At 42.4% G+C, this 24,799-nt stretch overlaps 1 protein-coding gene and 1 pseudogene across 1 annotated transcript in view; one reads left to right on the forward strand and one right to left on the reverse strand.

The window, feature by feature from the left end:
• ELMOD1 (ELMO domain containing 1) overlaps positions 1-21,417 on the reverse strand; it is a 61,994-nt gene extending 40,577 nt beyond the window's left edge. The window contains exon 1 of the mRNA XM_044257721.1: positions 21,346-21,417. The gene's annotated coding sequence lies outside the window, so the exon portion shown is untranslated. The remainder of the gene's footprint in view (positions 1-21,345) is intronic.
• LOC122913430 lies at positions 11,713-13,197 on the forward strand (annotated as a pseudogene).
• Positions 21,418-24,799: the final 3,382 nt, after the last annotated feature.

Raw genomic sequence — 24,799 nt, forward strand, 5'->3', positions numbered from 1 at the left:
TCCCAGCGTCCTGGGATCGAGTCCCACATTGGGCTCCTTGTTCTGTAGGGACCCTGTTTCTCCCTCTGCCATTCTGTCTGCCTGTGCTCGCTAGCTCTCTCTCTCTCTGACAAATAAATAAATAAAATCTTAAAAAAAAATTAGATGTGAAAGAGCCAAGTACTCCAAATGTATGAATGTTATGTCCCCACCCCCCTCCCCTTTTGGCACTTTGAACAAAACAGTAACATTTTCTATTTGCCTAGCACTTTCCAGTTTATAGTTGGCTTTTGCAAAGTCTATGGGCTATTGGTCTTCTTCCTCCTGACACGGAGGTTGCCAGAAGCTGCCTACAAAGCAGCAGGTTGGGACAAGATGGAAAGCTACAGACTAGAGAAAAGAGAGTGACTGGAGGTGACTGAGAGATGGAATCCCAGTATGCAGGAGTGAGGCGAGGAGCTGAGGGTGCAGACACATGGCTCAGGGTACAGACCCCACTACCAACCAGCACAGCCCACAAGGGGGGCAGCTCACCACATAAAGGCCAGGTTTTTCCTTTAATAAATATGCTTCTGTAACTGTTCCGCGAATGCTTGAAAAAGAGTATCTACACATCAAGATTGTGGTTGCTTCTGGGAGGCAAGGAAGGGGTCAGGACTGGGGAAAAGGCCTTTGGGGAAAATTGGCCTTCGACTTCATGTTTTACTTTTTATACATATCTGAAGCGAAACAAAGGGAAAAAACATCTGCTTATTTTGGGTGTTGGGAAGATATATTAGTCTTTGTGCTTTTGTGGCTTTTAAAAATGAATCATGTTTTGTATTAAAAAAGTGTTGGTACCTACCCAGAGCCCAGACTGTGGTTTTGAAATAGTTTACAATGAAGGGAACCGGACTCCTTGAAGAAATGGCTGATTCTAGGTCTAGGCCTGGGAATACACAAGGTGGGCCTGAAGTGTCTTGTGCCAGAAAGAGGGAGAGCTTGAAAGACAATCAGCGATGTGTCAAATAAACCCAGGAGCCAACTGAAAAAGTTCTTGATGGACGAAGCTGGAACTATTTAAGTACAAAAAATAAAGTAGTATTGGATTATTGCCCAAAGTAGAAAATAAATATCTACGATTGCATACTGAAATAAATAAGGAATATCTATGTCTCTAATACAAATGAATTCCAGATAATTTATGTGGACACTCTGGCCTCAAGGAGGTGGAGCCTAACTCCTAACCCCTTGAATGTAGGCTGGACATAGTGTAGTGACCTCCTGACTACAAAATGGAAAGGGGGGAAATGAGTAACCCTGTACTAAAGAAATCTGGCAGATACTACCTCAGCTAGGTGATCAAGGTTAACATCACAGCGGTAAGTCATACCGATGCTCTGTACCCTTGATATGAGGTGATAGAAATGGCATTTTACCTCTGTGGTCTTCCTCCTCCAAACTCATAACCTGGTCTAATCATGAGGAAAACATCAGATAAGTTCTTACTGAGGGGTAGTCCGCAAAATACCCAGTCAGTATCCCTCATAATTCTCGAGATCACCGAAAAGAAAGGAAGTCTCAGAAACTGTTCAAGGCCAAGAGGTACCTAGGGAGAAACGGGTACTAAATGGAATGTGGTTCCTGGATGGGATACTGAAACAGAAAAAGGACATTTTGGTTAAAAACTAAGGAAATCTGGGAGCACCTGGCTGGCTAATTTGGAGAAGCATGTGACACTTGATCTTGGAGATGATGAGTTCAAAGCCCACACTGGGTGTAGAGATTACTAAAAAAATAAGTAAATGTAAAAAAAAAAAAAACTATGGAAATCTGAATATCATGGCTTTAGTTAATAATTAGGTATTAATGTTGCTCTATTGTAACAAATGTATCACATTAATTTAAGATGTTGACAGTAGGGAAAACTGGGTGCCAGTGCAAGGGAACTCTTTGTGTTGTAATTTTTCTCTAAATCTAAAACTATACTAAAATTTAAAAGAAATGTTAGTACCTACTCTGCTCTAGACACAAGAGTTAGTACTAGGGATACAGGGTGAACAGGATACAGTGGGCATGGGTTCCATCCATCTCCTTGAGGGAGAGAAAAGAGAAGATGAGAGAAACAAATCAGTGCTTAACCACAGTATTACAAGTGGGAAGAGCTGCTGTGCTCACGAGCATGGGAGCTGTGCGCCTCCCATGTAGGGTCGGGGCAGACAGCACATGCAAGGTCCTAGAAGCAGGAGAATACACAACGCGCAGAGGGGAAATGTTCTCTATGACCTAGCTGTGTTCGGTGAGCGGGACCCGTAAAAAGGGATGGCAACATATGGAAAGGCAAGAAAGTCTCAGAAGGCTTCATAAGCAATATTAAAAACTTTGGAACCTCGATCCCATGAGCCTGGGAAACTACTGAAAGTTTTCAGACTGAGATGTGACATGACCAGACTTCTAGTTTTAAAAAATAAATTCTGATTGTAGTGTGGAGAATGAGTGAGATTGTGTTAGAATTGTAGGTAAGTGCACCATTTAGAGTGTTGTTACGACAATCCAGGTGGAGATACTTAGTGGCCAAAGAAGGCAACGGACGCAGAAGTGTGGTGAATTTGAGAGACATTTAGAATGTAAAATTTTTGTTAATTTGCTGGTTAGGGAACATTGAAGGAAAAGGAGTCATCAGACATTATGCCTGTCCCTATGGCTATGTTCACTAAGATATGGAATTCTGGAGATGCAGATCTAAGGGTCTAGGTGTATTTGGAGGTGTTCGAGGTATTCTGAACTTGCAGGGTCAAGTGGTGGTGTGGATATCCATGGATCTGAAAGTCAGGAGAGAAATTCTGGGTGGAGACAAAGATCTGGACTTCCTCAGCATATTGATGGTAATTAAAACCGCAATCCAGAAGGAAATACTAAATAAATAGTGTATACAATATTTCTTGCTCATAACAATTTTTCTGTCATTAGGTTAATAAAGTAGAACTTTACTACTAAGGCAATAAAGAATGAAATACATTTCAGAAATGTTTTATCAAGATAAAAATAATTATATTCTTAAATGGTTTAATTTGTTATCTAGAAAACTGGTTTATCTAAAAAAAATTTTATAATGATGTGGGATAAGTGAAGCAATACTTCAGCTTCCTGCTGTCTACATGAGTATTCCTGAATCTATCCATTCAAACAAAACAAAACAAAACAGAACCTTTTTGAATTCTTATATGCTAGCATTGTGCCGGGTGTTATAACATAGTTTAATACTGCAAGGGAGTTTTACTATTTAAGGGGAATTTCAGCAAATATGGCAGAGTGTGCATGGTAGTTAAGAGCATAAGTTTTAGAGACAAAGAGTTCGTATCTGGGATCTACCACTTGCCAACTGGCTTTAGACAAGTTGTTTAACCTCTCTAGGATTTAGTTTTCTCCCTGGTGGATGGAGAGAGGAATTATAACTACCTTGTAGGGTTGTACTAAGGATTGAATGAACCAAAGCATGTAAGGTGCTTAGCATAGTGACAGGTGTACAATATGCACTAAATGAGTTGGTACTAGTTGTTAGTATCAGTATTTTATCCTTCTTACTAAAGACTCTTCTAAAATAAAAGGTCATTTTGTCAAGGGAAGAATCACTGAAGAGACTATTTAGATAAATGCTGGTAAGTTGTGACCTAAACCGGGACACTGACAGTGGTGGTGGAGAGAAGTGAACAGTGGAAAATGTTCAGAAGGTAGCATCATCTGGACTTACTGGTTGGATGGGAAAAGTTAAGGGATAGAAAATAACAATTAGTTCCAATTATCTGTCCCCCAAACAGGACACAAAGACAGCAATTAGTTCTAATTATCTGTCCCCCAAAGAGGAGACACCAAAAATGGCTTTGGGTGGAAAGCCTGTATAAATGCTGTTTAACTCAGTGCTTAGTGGATATTCATTCAGTAGCTTCTTTAAATGTTTCCTTTAAAAAAAAATTACTGCTTACTAAGTTTTAAAAATCTGGCTTTGTTTTAAAGGAGGCACAAATTTGTCAGTGTCCTAGTTGCTGTTAACTAGACAATCTAGTAAAGGTAGGAACATGAACAAATAGTGTGAAAATATGACACTCCGAGCCACTGTGATTTAAAAAAAAAAAAGTCTTTTGAGTTGCCTTCCCCGTAAGTGGCGTTGAGTTAATCTATCCCTTTGTGGCCAAAGCAACATTTTTCAAGTGCTGGGCAGGGCCAGAGTTCAGGGAGAATTTGCAGCTGCTTCTGGTCTGCACAGCATTTTAACAAAATGGTAGGCCGGATAGATTTTCAAGTATTTTACACACCAGCCTGTTGACCTTAACTCATTTAAGTCGCTTGGCCTTGTTTGTATCTGTCTCACTACTTGAAAAACACTGATATTAACTATTTGTTTAATTCATATTTATTCAGGTATTATTTATATAAAGTTCACCCTTTTCTGGTCAGACATGAACTCTAATGCCAACTGCTTCGCTGCATGCAGGGACAATGTGGGAACTGCTCTTGGGTCTTCTCTTCCCTCAAACTTCCTCTCTAGAGGGGTTTTTAACCAGGTGGACATCAAATTCCCCATTTTAAATCTCTCCTTTTGTTCTGAAGTGATGTGCTTCCTGTTTCTTTCCCCTCTGGACTCCGTGCTCCTTTAGGGCACTGGGGAAGTCCCAGGGCCCGATACAATGCCAGGCACACTGGGGGCTCAGAAGGGATTTTTGGAACGAACTCTGCACTCTTTTAGAGCAATGCCATTCTTTAATAGCACACTTCCATAGTAGCACCAATAAAACAAATGAAAAATCTCCCCACTGGAAGAAAAAGAAAACCCTGCAGATTTTTAAAAACCAGAATAAAAAATATGATCATAACGTGGGTTTCCTGATCCTGCTAGTTTATCTGCAGTGATTCCTTTCCACGTGTATGAATCTGCTACCCAGACCTGTTCCAAAGGGAAGGATCAAATGACTGTGTTTGATGCATCAGACACCTCTGAGATCAGTTGACACTTCAGTGCTGTGTGTGGGGTTATGTCCCCTTTGTACTTTTTTTTTTCCAGCTGGGAGGAAAGGGGAAGCAGGCGTGTCTCTTCGTTTGAGAACTCATCCTCTCACCTGCTATCAGGGAACCTGCCCTGCCTCCTTTGAGTGAGAAGCCCCCTAAGGCTCTTTGTAGAGTCTCCCAGGGTGACCCTACCTCTTAGAAACCAATCTATCTATTGAACATCCCAGGGAATGAATTAGACACTCAACTAGAGGGAAAGAAAGTCCTTTCCATAAAATCATAATCCCTAGTGAGACTAAAAAATCGATGTTGTATGTAGCTTTTCAAATTCTGACTAAATCCTCTGTAACAACCAAAATGCTTGTGGATGCAAAATGTTTATATGTAATTAAAAGACAATCTACAAAGCGAACAGTGTTCTGCTCTCATAGCTTGCCTAATTTGGGATTATCCTAGTTTTTAAAAAAAAAAAGTTGTATGGAACACATTTAAAAAGTAAAATTTAATTTACGTATTTAGCCTCAGCCTAAAGTTTTGTGAATAATACCCAATATTTATGAAGTGCTTTCTCATATGCCAGGCAATATTCTATGAGCTTTTTATAGTAACTTAACAGTCATCCTATGAAGTGAATAATAATTATTATCTCCATTTTACAGTTGGGGAAATTGAGACACAGAGAGGTTAAGCAACCTTCCACAGTCACACAGCTGCTACTGGCAGAGCTGGGATTCAAAGCCTTGCAGCCTGGCTCCTGAGGCATTGCTATTTATTACTCCCCTGTGCTGCCTCTGGAAGCCACTGAAGTAAAATTCTGGAGTGACGTAAGAGTAAAAGAAATGAATAGTGTACTCAGATCAAGCCCAAACTGCAGAGCTGGGGATAATCAAAGCCTGGAGGTACATCTGCACTTGAAAACTAAGGGTTCCTCTGGGAGCTAACTAGGGGACTCTTACATAATAAGGGTTACCATTCCACTAAAAATTAACCTTTTTCCCTTCCCGAAGCAAACACACTGCAGATCTGAGTTTCCCAAACAGAACGTTTTATGGGAAGTTACACAACAGAGCCCCAGCGGGTGGGTTTTATATCCTCTCTTGAGGCCACAGTTCCAAGGACATATGAGTCCTTGGTAGTATAATTCTGAAATAACTAATAGTAAAAGTTCCCTTCCCCTCAGTGTAAATTTTCCCTTAGGGAAAATCCAATGAAATCCAAGCTCCAGGTACACAGTGCTGTTTGTGTGGTGATTTCATTCTCCCCAAATTATTTTTTGAGTCATTGATCAGTGTAGCAGGGTCTTCTCTGGGTTTGCTTTCAGTCCACCTCTGTGTGTTTTAGTTTTCATAATACTTTACACCTTCTTTTTTGCAAATGAAAATACTAATTTTTTTTTTACTATACATAAAATATACCTAATGGCTGGTAAGATATTCCACATCTACCTAGAAGATATATATTAAGTTGAATGAGTTTTCTTGAAAACACTGAAAAGCAAAGTAAGTTCCATTCTCCTTTAGATTTCCCTAACTGCTTCTGTTGTTTTCTTTTCACGCTACAGCACAAGTAAGGAGAAAAAAATCAAACAGGTAGTGTCAAAATGTGTAATTATAGTCTGGAGATAAAAACACATTCCATTCCCCCTCCTGAATTCAAAAGGCAAAGTTTGGACAACAGTTATTAGCAGTAGTGAAAAAAAGTCCGCTTAGCAGTTGGGGGGTGCACACCAACAACTTCACTCTGCATACGATAAAGTTGAGGTCAGCAGTAGTGAAATTATTTGCCCCTGACTTAATTTCCTCAGTTTGAGCCTTCCTTCTCATTTCACTTGAAAGAAAAAAACAGAGGTGCCTGGGTGGCTCAGTGGGTTAAGCTTCTGCCTTTGGCTCAGGTCATGATCTCAGGGTCCTGGGATCGAGCCCAGGGCGGGAAGAAGGCTCTTCCCCCCTCTCTCTCTGGCTGCCTCTCTGCCCACTTGTGATCTCTCTCTCTCTCTCTCTCTGTCAAATAAATAAATAAAATCTTTAACCCACTGAGCCACCCAGGTGCCCCAGTAAATAAAATAAATAAAATCTTGAAAAAAAAAAAGGAAAGAAGAAAACAATGACAAGTTGAACCATAAGGTCCAGAAATAATAACTTTTATAGCTTTCTCCCTTAAAAACACATTCAGTCAAAAGCTGCTTTTGGTATCAAAAGAAAGCTATGGCTGATTTGGTTCAATCGCATTTTGTAAATAAAGACAATGTCACTTTAAACATTTCCTAAAAGTATTTGAGACAATAAGAAACCCAAGTAAATTACCTTCACCTATGGGGCAAAGGAGGCAGTTTCCCTCTGGAAGAGTCTGTGTTCCTAATGAAGACATAAGCATCCAGTGAAGTCACAGTGATGACATCCCACCCTTGATCAGTCAAGGAGAGATTTGGGATTCTTTTTTTTTTTTTAGATTTTTAAAATTTTTTTGATAGAGATCACAAGTAGGCACAGAGGCAGGCAGAGAGAGAGAGGGGGGAAGCAGGATCCCCGCTGAGCAGAGAGCCCAGTGTGGGCCTCGATCCCAGGACTGAGATCATGACCTGAGCTGGAGGCAGAGGCTTAAACCACTGAGCCACCCAGGGGCCCTGAGACTTGGGATTCTTGCTTGTGTTTTTCCACCCTTTCTTCAGCCACATCTCCATGTCTGGGGGGAGGGGTAGGTAAAACAGAGAGAAGGCAGCTATTCTGATAAAGGCCAAACCTTACAGATGTTTGACACTAAGGTCGTTTTAGGATGTCATTACTTGAGAATTGCTCCCAAATGAGCACGTGTCTGTGGGAACACCAGCAAGAGGACAGATGGCGGTGGCTGAGGAGTGGCCGGTAAGCCACCTGCCATGTGAGGGGCTGGGCTCTGGCTGAGCCCACCCACAAACAACACAAGAAGGCAGAGGCCATTCTTTTAACCGGTGGGCCAAGCATCAGACTCAAATCAGGTGAACAAATAGGTCCTGATTAGCAAGTTTAGGGAATGGCTAAGCTTGCATCATGCTTCCTAGTTTCTCATGTCCTGAGAAGCACTGTGTCAGGGAACCCCAGATGGATGAGGGACTCAGTCTTTGAAGGATGTAGCACAGTCACTCACCATGTGAGATAAGAAAGGAAGGGAGGGCAGGCTAGGGAAGGAAAGAGAAGGGAAAGAAACATTTCTAAGGCTATTTTTTGAGCATTTGAAATCTGTATACAATTCCACTTTTGACTTTATTACAGGTATGCAGATGAGGGAGAGAGCAGGCAACGTGAAAATTCACCATCCTGGAGAAATGAAAACTCCTTCAGATTATGCATTTACATTTCACACATGCTGGCCAGCACGCCGCGTTTGAGATCTAATGTTCATGTATAACATTCTCCCTGAGGCCACATTCCAGAACTTTCCTCCTCTGGCGATTAGCTTGAAAAATGCTCTGCTGACGCTCACTAAAATGACAACTAGGAAGGTTTTTTTCCCTCTTTCTTCGGGAATCAAACACTCTTCCAGGGTTTATTTTTGTGATTTATAGCAAGAGAGGCCCATGCCAGCCACAAAATTCAGGGCTGCCTGCAAATGTATTTATGATCTGCTTTAAAGGTACAGTGATTTTCTGGCTTTCATGTGGTTGCCTACATGTCTGTACTGTTCTCACGGAGGGAGTAAAAGGTGGGAAAAGCAGAATTGATCAGATTTGTCTTTCATCTTTAAAAGAGTAAGGATATTTCAAAATCGAAGTATTAATCCATTTTAACACAAAAATACTCAATGTAGATTTTATTCATTCTCAATTATATATTTGAGTTTTAAAAGTTAAATTCCTAAATAAAACCATAATAAAAGAATGATACACTTATGTCTACATAAAAATTAAATGGATACGATTTTGCCAATCCAAATTGATGCTTTTTGTAAAATTTTCTCTTGCATATAATGAAAATATAGTGAAGGCATCTGCTATAAACGTTGGACAGGGAAGTGAATTGGAGCATTTCCAGGGGCCTGGTGGCAAACGGTACCCTGCCTCTATATGGCAGTTGCTGACCTGCATCACAGAGATGAGATAATAGCATTCACCGAGGACAAGTAGATCTTTTAGGTTAGGCTTCTGCAACAATTCATACTGTGAAACAAATTTTTTTAAAAAAGTTTTAAACTCACTTTAGAGCTATGACTTGATACACATGACTTGATAAATGTTTGCTGAGTGAATATTATTTTATTCTATCCAGTGGTATTTCCTCAAGGCCATCAAGGGTAGAATGCATCATGTGTCATGTGTCCTTAAGGGAGAATAAAATGCTGCTAATTAAACTGTGATACAACCTAATTTCAGTGGTGGGGGAACAAATCTTATTATCAGTGAAATAGAGTAAGACATTGAAGCCTACCACTTATTTCCAAATTCCAGGCTATGGTGTTTCTGCAGAAGAATCCATTGGTTAATGATAAAGAGGACTAAGGGCCTGCAGAAAATCACACTAGGGGATTCTTATTCCCCAACTCAAACATTTCTATTCAGGTTACACCAGGCTGAGTACTTCCATGATATGTTATAGGTTGATTACATATGAGCAACTCATGTCCTTAACTCACTGGAGAGCCTCCCAACCCTTTACTGCATAGTCTCTGGGTTCTGGTTCCCTTCCCGAACATAGTCCCTCCAGTATATGCACAGCATACACAAATCACACACAAATGTTCTCACACATACATCAGGTTCAGCACAACTTTCTTATGCTATCATCTTGTGCTCTCATCATAAACATCTCAGGAGTGATGAACATGCCTTATCTACACAAAGAATGAATGAATATGGAAATGCTTGGTTGAAGATAGAGCATTTTCTAGTCCAAGCTCCATTTTCCTGTCTTTACTGTAGCTGATATGATTTCATGTGGTGCTGCTTCTTGAAGGGCCTGTTTTTGGTCTCTGTGATCCCTGTTCTCATGGTTCCATCTCTTTCACATTCTTCTTCTTCCTTCCTTTTAAACCTAAGTGTTCCCTTTTCTTCCCCTTCACCTCTTCTAAGTGACCTTCTCTTTTGGGGTCTCAATCAGATCCAACAAATGACTTGTCCAAGGCCAGACAACCAGCTGGTAGGAAAAGACCTCAGCTCTTATTTCTAGTCAGTAAACATGTTCACTTATTATGCTCAGTTCTTTCAAGGCAGTAGAGACACAAAACAAACAGGATACAGACTTTGCCCTCCAGGAGTGGGAAATCTAGTAGATCTCACACATGGAGTCTAGGGCCTTTCTGAAGTCAGTACAGAAGTTCTGAGCTGCTTCAAATGAAAATACATTTCAGCCATGTCAGACTAAACCAGACTATCCTCTTAGGCAAGGCTTCCTAACTAGTCTGTCAGTATTAGGGACTCTTCAAGGATGTGTGACCAGATTCTGATCAGTGATTATGTGAAATTCTCTCTCTCTTTTTAGGGGGGAGTACATATTATTTGCAATAGTATGTGTTATGTAGAATATTTTGCTAAGAAGATTGTATGAGTAGGTTAAGAGAGTATTAATTGTTACTGTGGGTTAGGAGATAAGTAAGCAAAACAAGCATGGCAATTGTGTGGGTCTACATAAGCAATATGAGATCCTTACTATGTAGTAATTCTCTCACTATAGTTATTGCTGGTGTATTTAATAGTATTTTGCACCTTTAATTCCTTTTAAATGTGCCCTTAAAACTTGTGTCATGTCACTTCCATTTAAACATGGCAAATAAAATGCATGAAATCCCACTGACATGAGAGTAAAGAAATAAAAAAGGCATAAATCCATAAGGCTGAGGGCAGCAGGGGAATACATGAGATATCAGCAGATTTCTAGAGTTTGAAAAGGATAGACATGTGGTAATTTACTTAGCCTAACTGATGAAGCCTGCAGTGAGGGAAGTGACCCAAAGGCAATACAATTTAGAATACAGAATCTTGGTTATATTCAGGACTTAGCAATGTCCCATTCCTCCAAAAGGGTAGTGTAGGATAAAGTCAACACAGGAGGTTTGGTTGACATTTCCCATAAGGAATAGTTAGATCTCTTTCCCCATTCTTTGGAAGCAAATATAACCGCTCTCTGTCCTTTCAGAAGAGGTGAGATTATTCTTGCAGAAGTTAATCTAGAGAGGCTCTGAACTTTTGCAAACTTTTGTTTATACTGCATATAAGCAGCTTAAGTGGAAGTCTACATGGTAAATGTGAGATTTGTCCAGGCTGCTGCTTCTACTCAGCTCCCAGAACAGAGGCAGCCATAATGTGCTCCTCAGGCCAGTGGGGGATTTATCCCTTAGGAAATTACCTGACATGAATGTGGATTTCCCCCAGTGAAGCACCAGCCCCTTACTGGTCATGAGCTCCACTGATGCACACAAAGCTTCCAGTCAGTGTTTTAGTGCCTCAGTCTTAAATATGAATAGACAGCCAGGGATTATCAGAGAATTGAGAAAAGTTTCTAACTTGACTGAATTACAGACACTCAAAGTTGAGGAAAGGGGAAATGTGGAAGAATCAGAAGCAATGCAAAGAGAAGAAAGTAATACATCATAATTAGTTTTCATAGATATTATAAAAAATATTACGCTCATGAAAGAGATTTGTAAGAAACAATAAAAATCCACAGTATGAGAATAAGAAAATATTCTTAGAAAAATTTTTTTAATGATAGAAATGGAAGTTGAAAAAATGACCCAGATTTGAGGAAACCTGCTGAGAAGAAATTGAGAAAAAGACGAAAAATGGGAAGAAAAGATTCAGCATTCAAACAACAGATATTCCCGAGAAAAAGAAAAGTGAAAAAGTATGTGAAAAAATTATTGAAGAAATAAAACACGAAATTCCAAGAACTGAGGAACCCAAGCCTCCAGATCAAAAGCGCCATAGGATACCCAGCTCCTTAAACAACAAAAACCCTCACCAAGGCACATCCTGATGAAATTTCACAACATAAATGTTTCTGGGGGGGGGGGAATAAAAACAGTTCATATACAAAGGGCTAAGAATCAGAGCATCCAGTTTTTCAGTAGGAACACAGAAGCAAGAATAAAAATTATGAGAAAAAATTCTTTCCCATTTAGGGGCGCCTGGATGGCTCAGTGGGTTAGGGCCTCTGCCTTCAGCTCAGGTCATGATCCCAGGGTCCTGGGATCGAGCCCCGTGTTGGGCTCTCTGCTCAGTGGGGAGCCTGCTTCTTCCTCTCTCTCTGCCTGCCTCTCTGCCTACTTGTGATCTCTGTCTGTCAAATAAATAAGTAAAATCCTAAAAAAAGAATTCTTTCCCATTTAGAGTTTTATACCCAGCCAAAATATTAATATTAAGTATGAGGTGAGCATGAAGACCATTTTGGACAGACAAGCCTTTCATGTACCTTCCAAGCATGTCTTTTTAGGAGTTTCTGAAGGAAGCATTCCACCAAAATGAAGGTAGAGAATGAGAAGACCTTGGACCCAGGAATCAGAAGATCCCATATTTGAGAAAGGTTAAATTCTCAGGATGTTAGTGAGCAGGGGCTTAACAAAGGATATCTTCATGAAAAAAATGAACTGATACTTTACTTGACAGATAATTATGTACCATTTTAAGTGACAGTTATTACTCTGATAACAACAAACACTTTAAAGATGACACACAGAGGATGGTGCTTCCAGCCTCTGGAGGTCCAGTGTCCTAAACTCTGTGAACCCTTACAGAAAGACAGAAAAGAGAGAAAAAGTGAAAGATAAACTAAGGCTTAAGGAACCAGAGCACTGCCTGCAACAAGTGGGTGGATTCAAAAAGCCCACCCTACTTCTAGAATAGTTTCCGACTAGGCCATAAGCTGCAGATTGAGGGCTAGAGGGGACGTAGATGAAGAGCCACTGGAAATCATCAACAGGACGGTCATAGAGTTTGGGTCAACACATGCTGACATGGTTCAGTGTGGCTGTGCCCATTATCTAATAGAATGTCCAAGTCATTTGATATAGTAACTATGAATCCTCCTTTTGGGAATGAAAATAATAAGAGGATAGATATGAATTTTCTGAAGACTGCTTTGGAAATGGCAAGAATAGCAGTATATTTGTAATAATTCTCATCTGGAAAACACATTCATGAGAAAGCTATAGAATGGAAAATCAAGATCAGTACTACTCCAAAGCTGTAATATACTACCAGAATCATATTAATTTCTTCAAAAGAAATCTGTGGACGTGGAAGTGAACCTAATTTGGTTTTCTTTTTAAAAAACTCCAAAGATAGGGCACCTGGGTGGCTCAGTGGGTGAAGCCTCTGCCTTCGGCTCAGGTCAGGATCTCAGGGATCCTGGGATCGAGCCCCACATCAGGCCCTCTGCTCGGTGGAGAGCCTGCTTTCCCCGATCTCTCTGCCTGCCTCTCTGCCTACTTGTGATCTCTCTCTCTCTGTCAAATAAATAAAATAAAATAAAATCCTTTAAATAAAAAAAAACTTACAAAAAAAGAAGACTTTAACAAAATTGAGAATCACTGTAACCATAGAGGCATGTTTTACAGCCAAGCAATGATGTTTAGCACCTGACTTTGTTTAGAACAGAAGTTAGAGGTAAATTTATTGCTCTTTAACAGCTTTGGGAGACTACAGCAAAAATGAACAGGAATTTGGTATCTAACCCACACTACTTCCATGACTGACTTGGTTCTCTTAGGAACTTTAAATCTCCTAGAACCTCCATATGGTGTTAAGTGTCACCATTAAAATATTTACTGATACTGGGTGGCTCAGTTGCTTAAGCATCTGACTCTTGATTTCGGCTCAGGTCATGATCTCGGGGTCATGAGATGGAGCCCCACATTGGGCTCTGCCCTAAGCATGGCGCCTGCTTGAGATTCTCTCCCTCTCGCTCTGCCCCTTCTCCCTCCACATTCTCTCTCTCTCCAAAAAAAAAAAAAAAAAAAAATTAAAATATTTATGGAGCTTGTTTCTTAGTGGTTAAAATATTTAATGGTTTATATCAGTGATGTCTTATATTTGGTGAAATATGGTAGATGGGTTTAGGAGAAAAAAGTGGCAATTAAAATATGACACACTCTAGCAATGTTCCCTAATTTCATGAAAGTTACAATGAAAAAAAAAAAAGGCGTCTTGGAATTGATGAAATATAGTATTTTCCCAAGAGCATTCTTTCTTATTCCGACCCTTTATTCCCATGCTAAATCAATCTTCAGAATCAGTAAACCCACAAAATGATATCTGTCTCCATCTTGTTTGACAACCTCCTCCTACTTGTCCCCATAGCACTAATTTGAAAACACCAGCTTCGTGTGCCTCTTCAAGGTGCCTTATTCCAGAAATACCCAGAAAATGAATAAACATTTCTTTTGTGCTTTTCAGAGTGCATCATGTTCAGTAGGCCCCAGTGACTAATATGCCAGCATGAGCATGGACGTGTACCCTCTAATAGTCGGGATTTCTTATCACAAGGACCAGAAACTAGCTCTGCCTATTTTAGCCAAAAAGGAATTTGTTCTGAAGGTAACCCACAGACTCTCCGGGAGGGCCAGAGAACTAGGTTTAGAGGTTATGTAGCCAAAAATAACCCTTAAAATGATGGCATGGAGCTGGTCCAGTAAAGACACCTCTTCTGCTGCCACCAGGTCCAGACTCCAGAGCAGGCCCTGCTGATCTCCCAGCACGGGGCAAGGGATGTTGTTGTCTGGAGCACCTGCCACTGGGGCAGAGTCTGGGTCACGGGCCCTGGATGCAAACATTATGTAGCTAGCATTGTAGCTCCTATGGTGGGGAGTGGGCTCTGCCTCAGAATGTGGGAGAGCCTGCAACATGGGAAAGGGGTTCAGATGACAGTGTTCAAAAGAAACAAGTGTCCACTAGACTCTAAAGAAATACTTTCAAAAGCCAAATCACAATGCAGAGGAGTACACACCAAGTACATGGAGTGAGCATGGTTGCCTTCCATCTTTGTCTAAGTTGATTAGGTGCACTGTGCAATTTTATATTAAAACCTGGACCCATGCCTATTTTATGGATATTCAAAATACATATCATTTTGCATTAGGAATTTACTTATGATCTTAGATAATGAAAGAATACTTGGAAATGGCCTTTTAAATTTAACCCAGTGTGGTCACAGAATACATGCACTTCCTTTAAGTGATGACTGATTAATTATCTAGGGAATAATCATTAAGAAAAAAGGATAAGGATAGATACTCACTCTAAGTCCACAAAAGGATATGTAATGGTTACACATTACATAAATATTACCAAATAAGGCTAAATGAGACATTGGCCGACTCACGACGTATAGGTGTGTGGAAGCTCAATTTAAACTGCATAATCAGATTTAGGTGCTTTTAAGGTCATGTGAGCCAGCATCCAACCCAACAAAGGCAGTCCCCCTTGTTATATCCCTGACAGGTGGTCTGCAGTGCATCATTTTGAGTATAATGTATTGTGTTGTTTGTTTCTGATACGGACTCTATTGGTCTAGGAATCTCACCAAAGAAAGCATTAATTTCTTTTGTCTTGTTGGTTAATACTCAAACTGAGTATTAACTTTTTACAACCCAAACTGTTAAACTAGGAGTTCCATTCCATGTCCTTGAGCAGCTGATTTTAGAACCTAAATGAAGCCAAAATCTATTCTTTTGAAACATAGTCTTAGTTTCAGCCCTTGCTCTGGGCTCAGGGATATTAAGTTTAATAGTGATTGTCATTCAAATTCATTAGTGCTTTGAGCTTTGTATCATTAGCAAACCTAACATACTTATAGTCTAAGTATGCCTGAGTTGTTGATAAAAACTATGAAATGTCAGGGTCAAGGCAGGCCAACACAAGCCACCTTCTATGTTGGCTTCCACACCTGTGAACATTCTGTGGGTACAGCTGATCAACCCAGCTATTAGACCACATCCTAGACCTCATTTCTGTGTCTCACCCACAAACATTACTCAAGAGCCTCTTTTACAGATGTGCTCCAGAATGATTGTGAGGATGTAAAAATCTGATGGTCTGGCTCTATTTTAAATACTCTAGGTTATCTACAATTCATTGGAGCAGTAGGAGACATTCCTGATACAACACAGAACTCTTAAGTGAAGCAAAAACTATGACACCCAATCCTTTTTGTAAGTCTTGATTTTCATATGCTGGGTTTACTGTTCGGCTATGTATGCATTGTACATGAGTCAATATGAAAGTCAAAATTCTACAAAAGGCATTTTAATATAGGCCTTAAAAATAATGATGTCCATAATGTGCATTTTTTTAAATTATAACTTTGATAAATGCTTATTACCATTTTAAGAGAATATATGATTTTGAATCATATATTCATATATAATCATATATATGATAATCATAATATAATTCATATATTCATATATAATCATATATTCATTTATTCTTGAATAAAAACTATTGTTTTAAGTTTTTTGCTAACTTAAGAAACTAAAGAAAATCTAATTAAAATTAAAGTGTTCTACTGGAATGTAGAATCTTCAGAAAATTTGGCTTCTAAATTCTGAAGGCTGGAACATTCTTATTCTTCTTCTAAAAAGGAAGAAAAGTATAGTAAATACATTGCAGGGATCGATTTACACTTAAAATATTTATAATGCCTACTGGTGATGTAAAAAAAAAGGGGGGGGTGGGAAGCCGAGTTTATGATGTCATTGATATTTGCTAAGCCAAAAAGCAGCTGTGGGATAAATAAATTATTAGTTTCACCATGAATGAGACCTTCTAAACACATGGCAGCTTTTTGCCATCTAGTTGTACAAGAGAAATAGGAGGGAGAGCTACAGCTGCTGAAATAAGCTCTTCTACTAAGCATTCTAATTAACCAAGTCCTAATACCAATAATTAAAATGGAAACTACATTTAAAAACTATGTAAAGACCTTTGAATTCTGTAGTTATTAGCTTGTTTGAGACTGATTTTTTAAAGGGGTTTAATGAGCTCCTCTTAAGCATTTACCACAATCATCTCGCTTTGTACCAAAAAAGCAAAAAATGAAACAGAGCAAATTGTGAATTATTTCAGTGGTGTCTAAAACAGCAGAGGGTATGCAGACAATATACAAATTGTCTAATTACCCTGAAAATGAAGTTATTTGTCCCTTAAAACAGTTGTAACAGCTAACACTTATTTTATAGACATAGAGGGTTGGAGCTGGCACCGTTTTCTTTTTAAATGTGCCTATCTTTCATTTTTACACCACAGAAACTGATGTAAAATAAGACTTGCTTGTGGTCAGCGTGATTGCGCTTGCTTCTGGGATGCAAGAACACACTGTCTTCAGATTCTTTCAATTCACAGTATTTACTGAGGACTTAGAATGCCAGCAGAGCACATGATTTCTGTTAAATCTCTCTTGGGTGGTAGTGCATGTAAGCCGTCATTGGAGACCACTGCAGTAAGCCTTCCTTTAATAAGCCATATCCATGGGGAATCTTGCTCAAAATAAAACCCATGGTCTAATTACCTAGGAATTTTAGTAAGTTCAGTATGTCCTCGATCACCTTTTTTTCCTCATCTACTATTAGAATTATAAGGCAAGACATGTTTGGCAGACACTACAAAGAGGAACAGTACAAATACCTGAAATAGAACTTTTTATTTTTTGCTCTATTTTTAAAGGATAATCCTTTGATCAGAAAGACCCAAATTAACTACTTCATGATGCATTTTAGCACAGAGTAATTTTTTATGATTTTTAAGACATTATAAAATATGAAATGGAAATTTAACCATCTGGATACTCAAACATATGAGCCTTTTCTGAAGATGGTCCCTCAGGTAACTAGATTTGTTGACAGAAGTGCTATCTAGAATGGCACTCTGTGTCCTTTGCTTGAGACTGACAGATTGGAATCTTCGAGTTCTCTGCATGGACCGTACTGGTTTGATCTTCAGCTTCTCTGGAAACGTCCTGTGCTGATTAATAGTGAAGGCACCCACTGGGTTTTCAAAGACGCAAATATAAGTGGTGTGCTATTTTTTGGAATTAATTGCATTTGGAATATTCTGAGTAGGTACTCTCTGGTACTACAAGCATATGGTCATTTTCACATCATGCTATTTCTGTAAAATCTCCATTCTTAACACCATCAGAATCTGTTTCCTTAAAGATAGCTGGACAACATCAGAAAATGATGGCAAGTTAGTATCTTTTCCTGCTTGAGGCAGTAGATTTGCTAAAACCGAAACATCTGCTAATCCTATGTCAGAAGTTTGTGCCAGAAGCAACTGAATATTGATCAGCAGCTCCAATATTACATTTAAGTACCTACTTTCATACAAAATACTGTAAAATGCTATTCTCCAGTGTTACTTGATGACTTTATCGTAGGAAAGCAAGATGGAAGTGGAATAGCGAAACAGGACTTTGGGTATTAGTCAGAGGGCAGGCCAATGCTTTTTTAAATGCAGGGAGATGTGTTCACCCAGGTACCCTTTAGCAAGCCCTGCACTTGTCCCATCTCGGCTCGCTCCCATGAGCAGCTACATAAAGTCTCTTTTTGCATCTCCTCCTCACTTCCTTGCCAAGCAGGCCTCTCTGTCCTCTGAGGCCATCAAGGAAAACCCTTCAATTCTGGCTCCCATTCACTAGGTATAAACCCGGAGTGGTTTTCCTCCCAGAATAAGGATAGGATCTCACTCTTATTCAAGGCCAGATCTGTCAAAAGTGCTGGTCATCTCACTCCCCGACTGGAGCTGCCCAGCTGAATTCAGTGTCGATCCCAGGCTCCCCCCACACACTTGGCGTAGCAGATTTCAGGTCTCATGATGTGGATTCCCCCTCATACACCCACGCCATCCCTACTCATCTTTGCAGCTTTGGCACCTCTCACTAAGCCTAGCAAGCAGAGGTACTCAACAATTACGTGTTGAACTGAAACTAGTAACTTTTAAGCATGAGTTATTTTCAATAGCTTGAACCAGAAATGAGCTTGTCCCAGATTGTCTGCAGAACAACACCTGACTCCTGCTCCACTTTATTTTCAACCCCTAAGTGACCCAAAAACGAGGAGTGAGAAAGTTCCAATGGCTAGAGTTGCTAGATAAAATACAAGCTGCTCCATCAAAACTGATTTTCAAATAAACAACAAATATTTTTTAAAGTATAAATATGTCACAAGTAGTACATGGGGCATACTTATACTAAAAACAATTATTCATTGTTTATATGAAATTCAAATTTAACTGGACAGCCTGTATTTTTACTTGCTAAGTCCGACAGTTCTACAAGTGACTCCTTAAAAATTCTAAAGTTGTTTCTTTAGAGCCCTTGGAGGTTTGTGTCCCAGTTCTGCAAACTTCTCACTTGGGCAGATTTTATGTCTTTTAATGCTGCTCCATTTCTTTCTGAACATCTCAGTAGCATGCTTTAGGAAATGCTGTTTACTGTACATAATTTCCATTTTGCTAATTTATAGTACTCCTTTCTAATATCTGTTAATAATTTTAGCAGAAAGAACACTGTTGCATTGCTCAAAATCTCTTACAAAGCTGATATTCATCGTTATTACTATGCCTGAGTCAAGTCCTATCTACAAGTGTTAATAATAATTTTTGAAAATTTCATATTTTCAATTAAACCAGCAAAACACAAAACACAATATTGAAAATAAGTAAGTCTTTCATTTGGGGATTTCTTTTCTTCATTAATCTGGCACCATGAGACGTGCTGTCCTCACTCACAGGCTAGGGGGAGGCTGCCTGGCAGGCGGAGGTGGGGCCTGTGATGTAACCGCAGCGGGTCTTTGTTGGTGAAGCCATCCCTAAAGGGGAAACGGCTGTAAACCCAAGCGCTTCAGCTTCAGTGTGAATGGGCGGGAAAGCAGAAAAGAGCTGCCTCTGAGAGTTTCCTGTAAATCGTGGAGGCTTGAAACCGAGGTCAACAGAAGAATTCCTCACAGGCCCTTAAAAGACATACCTGTCTCAGTAAGGAAAGCAAAAGCAGGTTTCTGCAAACGACTACGGCCGGAGAGTGCTAACTGCTGCGTGCGCTGCGGGCTGGTGTACCGAAGGGGATGGTGCAGTGGGAGTGAAAGGGACAGCTTGTTCCGATCATCAAAGTTTCCCACATTAATGCATTCTTCTTTCCGTGTTCTTGACAGTGATTTCTCATTACTTATTCCCATGAAAGCATTAAGGAGAGAGAAATACCTCCCTAAGGAGAGGGACACTGGAATGTACCTTCCTCAGAATTTCAGCTGGACTAATCTCAGCTTCAACTTCTAGGCTGAGAAGGACGAAGTCCGCCCTAACTACTGGGTGTTACAAGAGGATAATGAATTAAGACGTTTAGCCCAACACAAGCCAGGTACCTGCTTTCCACCATATTGGCAGCTCCAGTTAAGGACGGTTGTCAAGCTACCGCACAACACGCACACACTGCAGAGATGCAGAACAATGCCTGGAAGCCTGCCCAAAACGGTCTCTCCAAAGGACACACTCAACGTATGGGACCATGCCAAAACTCACTGAGGGTTAGTAGTGGCATTTTCCTACTTGGTGCGAAAAAGGGAGGAAATGTGGAAAGCTGAAGGTGCGGGGCTGCTACCTGGCTGTGCAGAGCAGCAGGGCTGACAAACCACTCACTAAACTTGATCTGAAGCAAGCGAGCCAGTGAGGTCGTTTCTGAAATATTCATAAGGCGTGTTACCAGACTCCCACTGAGAGGCAGAGCAGGAGCACGCACCCACACCCGGGGAAAAAGGCGCTCACAACAACACACCCCACCACCACACTCGGCCGCCCGTCGCTCCCCACACGCCTGTTCGAGTCTACCTGCCCGGGAAAGAGATGGTTTCGGAGTGAGGAGTTTCCCAGCAGTTGCAGGAGCTCCTCAGACGGCCCCTCGGGGACCGCAGCGCGGAGGACCCCTTGCCCCGCAGCCCTGCAGCGTCCCTGGGGCCCAAGGCCGCGGCGCTGGGGGTGACGGGGGTCCAGGACCCGGGAAGGCCACTCGCCAGGGCCAGGCCGCCCGTGGTGTCCCCACCTCCCATGTTGGCCTCTTCCAAGGATGCCTCCTCCAGAGCCCCCGTTCGGTTCGGTCGCTAGGTGACCTGCGTCCGGGCCGAGACGCAAACGGCCTCCCGCGCGGCCCCGTAGCCCCGTGGGTGTTAGTTGCGGGGGGGTGGGCGCAGGAGGAAAGGATGACGGTCCTGGTTGCCCCCGAAGCCCCTGCACCGAGGCAGGGCGCACTCTCATTCCAGCCCCTCTCTGGCCACAACCCTGACCTCTCCGCTGCGCCCCAGACGCAACGCAGCTCGCACGGTGCCGCGTCCTCGTCACCACCTCCCCGCTCTCCAAGGGCATTCGCCCCTCGCGCCTCTGTCCCTCGCGCCTCTGTCCCTCCCGGGTCGCCCCCAGGCGCAGCGACTCACCCGGACCCCGGCGGCGGCGGGAAGCTCAGCAGGTCCCGGCGCGCGGCGGCCGGGTCTCCATGCCCGCCCTCCGCAGGCACTCGGGCTGCGCGTTCGGCGGCGGCGCTGGACACGGTCCCTCCGTCCCCCGCACCGCGGCTGCACAGGGTGGCCGCGGCTGTCGCACTGGCTGCGGGCGCGGGCGGGGCGGGGGCGGGCCAGGAATCTGGGTCGCGGGGAGCGGAGCGAGCCGGGAGGCACCCGGGCGGCCGGCGGCGGGGAGGCGACCGAGAGCAGCCCGCGGAGGGCGTGCGAAGGCTTCCCTGGGAGCGCGACGCGGGCGGCGACTGAGCATGCCCAGTCCCCAGCCGGGGGGCGCGGGCGCGGGGCCGGGGGAGGGACCGCGGCTGGGGCCCTGAGCGGGGCCGCGGCCGCGGTTGGCCCGGTTGGGTCGCGCCCGGCGGATCCGCGGGAGGCCCGGGGACCCGGACACCTGTCAGTGTGTCCTGCAGAGAGCTTGCAGTGAGGGGCACGGTGTGCTTCTCGCTTGCTTCCCAGAGAATTGTCCAGAAGGCAAAGTTTGCTTTAGCTCAGCTCCGGCCCTTGCGGCCTCACAGCCTGATTGCCGCAGTCCAGGTACGACGCCCCACCTGCTTTCCTGTGTCGGGTACCAGCCTCCTGGGTGCGTGGGCAGCGCCCGCCTTTCCCGACTCCTGGACCTGTCGGGTCAAGTTCTCCAGGAGCCAACTCTTTAATTAGGTGTAATTGAGAGATGCTGTCAGTCCTCCCAGGTCACATGTCTGCATTTCAACCAGGGCTTCGAAACAGTATCTTCACCCCGGGGTTAATTGTAATGGATGGACCACACCGTGCTCGGGGGCTATTTTAGGGCGCCCTGCTTCGAAGTGCAACAGGAGTGGCCCGGAATGACTCCCTTAACACCCTCCGAAAGCTGTGCCTTTCAGTGGTGTGGTACTTCATGCCGAAGGGAGAACGTTTTCTCTATAATCAAGCAAAACGCTGCTTACGTTGAGGCAGCACGGGTTCAGGGAAAGAGGGTGAGCCTCGAGGTTGGCCTGATCTCAGTTTTATCTACCACCCGCGTTCCCTAGCCTTGCTCCGCCTCTGTAGCCTGGACCATGGGGATCCCGACCTCTCTGATTGTTGTGAGGCCAGAGGCAGAGCTCTTGCTGTGCAGAGCTTGCTTGCTTGCAGAGCTCTTGCTGTGCACCAAGAGAGCCTCCGAAAGTACACGTCTGTGGTCTGTTTTCATGACTGGTTGGGTTAGTGCTGATCTTGAAACGGTGACCATTTGTGCTGTTGCCTGTTCACATTAAATAATCTTGAACTTGGATTTTTCTAACTTTTTGGTTAGAAAACATTAGCCACTGTTACCTTGCCTTTCAGCACTCCGGTTTCTTCCTGCTTCTTTGAATAAACCTCTAGGAAGGAGCTAGATCAAGGCCATATATCCGGGCAGTTTGCTATGGGCAGGATTATCACCATGGGAAGGATTTCACTCCATAGTCTTCTAAAAGTAGTTTAATTGACTTGCATTCCCCCATGGTCCTTGTTTCACAACTATTGAACAAAGTATGGTATGGAAGGAAGTTTTCTCTGCACTAATACTGTCCCACTTTTAAAAAATATCAACATTCAAAAAGTAAACTTCTCAGAGGCGCCTGGGTGGCTCAGTCGGTTAAGCATCTGACTCCTAATTTCAGCTCAGGTCATGATCTCAGGGTGATGGAATCGAGCCCCAAGTTGGGCTCTGTGCTGGGCGTGGAGTCTGCTTAAGATTCTCTCTCCCTCTCCTTCTCTCTCTGCACCCCTCCCCTGCTCATTCCCTCTCTCTGAAAAAAAGAGTAAACGTCATTAACTCCCAAATATACCATTTTCTTCATGACACTTTGCCTTTATTTATGTTATTCCACCCTTTCTGGAATACTCTTCCTTTTCCATTCCATTTCACAAAGTCCTGCCCACTCTTCAAGCTCAAATGCCACCTTTTTTCCGAAGACTGCCCAAAACTCCATGGCAGAGTTAATACTCCGCTGCCCTCCTGCTGTCTGCATGTGTCACTGTCTGCTGGCAGTGTCGAAGCCATCTAAAACACTGCCCCCCCCCCAGCGATTGGTATGTCCAGGCACCATTCCAGGCACCAGGAAGATAGCAATGCACAAGACAGAAGGGGTCCCTACCCTCATGTAACTTATAGTCTAGTTTGAAGAAGATAGGCAATAAACACCTGAGCGATGATGATACAGGTCATGTATATTTTTATCTTTGTGTTATTCATCAGATTAATGTTCATAGTCCAGATTCATCCTTCCAAAAACAATAAAGATATTAATATTGGCCCGAAGCCAACCAGACTACATGGACATGGATCCCTGCCTGGTTGTTGCTGAAGCAATGATTTTTACTCCTTTCATTTGACTCCCTCAGCTACAACAGTCCTAATCCCAGACCATTCTAGGTTGGACAACCCCATATGAAGAATGGAAGGGGGTGGGGGAAAGCCAGAGAGTTTAGTCCCTTCACCAAATTATATCCTTTCTCTAAAGTCAAGGAACAGTGTTTCCATTGGTTGGATGCAACCTGGATTCCCAGCTCTTCTGAATCTCAGGCCTCTCTTCCAGGATCACGCACCACTCCTGATCCCTCCCCTCTCATGATCTTTGGCCTCTATTTATGTCAATAGTTATTTTCTGTTGTATGTCATTTGACTGGATCTATCTGCTATCTGAATAACTCAAGCTTTTTTCTCTGATTCTCTTATTGTCTGAGCATGAGACAGACTTGTCACCTCTTAGAAAGCATACGTGTATACGTGTATTCCATAGCAATTAGTGACAGCCTTGCCGCAGTTTATGTTTAATTCCAGGGCAGGATCTCATTCATTCTGATGTAGACAACACCTAGCAGATGACCATTATTCAATAGATCCCAGTAAAAGGTTATGAAATGAATGAAGGAATATATGCAGGTTCTCAACTCTTCTTGCTTCCTCAAACTATATATATATATTCTTTTCTAATTACTCTATCTATTAACCCTATGATTTGGCTCAATTTCACCCTTTTCTATTCTCCTAATTTCTCTCCTGCCACAAAGCCACAGATGTCTACACCTCAGAGTAGAGAAAACCTTAATTCATTAAATAATTTGTGTGTTATAATGAAAGCCGCAACCTATTATCTGTAAATCCGTATCATTCTTGCTTCAGCATTCTTGCTGGTCCACAGCAACTATCTTTAAAACTTCTTTCTCTTTTCCATCTCCCCCACCTGCCATTTTTGAACAATGTACCTCTGGCTCTCACCACTGCTCTGGAGAAGAGTGACCACCAACGGCCATCACCCTAGGAATTAGCTCATTATAGTGAATATGTCCTCCCCCACCCACCCCAGTCTCTATCAGTAGACTATTTTCTTCCATCTTTATTCACTCTCTCCTGGCTATCACCAGCTTC

This window comes from Neovison vison, chromosome 7 (assembly GCF_020171115.1).
Source record: "Neovison vison isolate M4711 chromosome 7, ASM_NN_V1, whole genome shotgun sequence".
Classification (NCBI taxonomy): Eukaryota; Metazoa; Chordata; class Mammalia; order Carnivora; family Mustelidae; genus Neogale; species Neogale vison.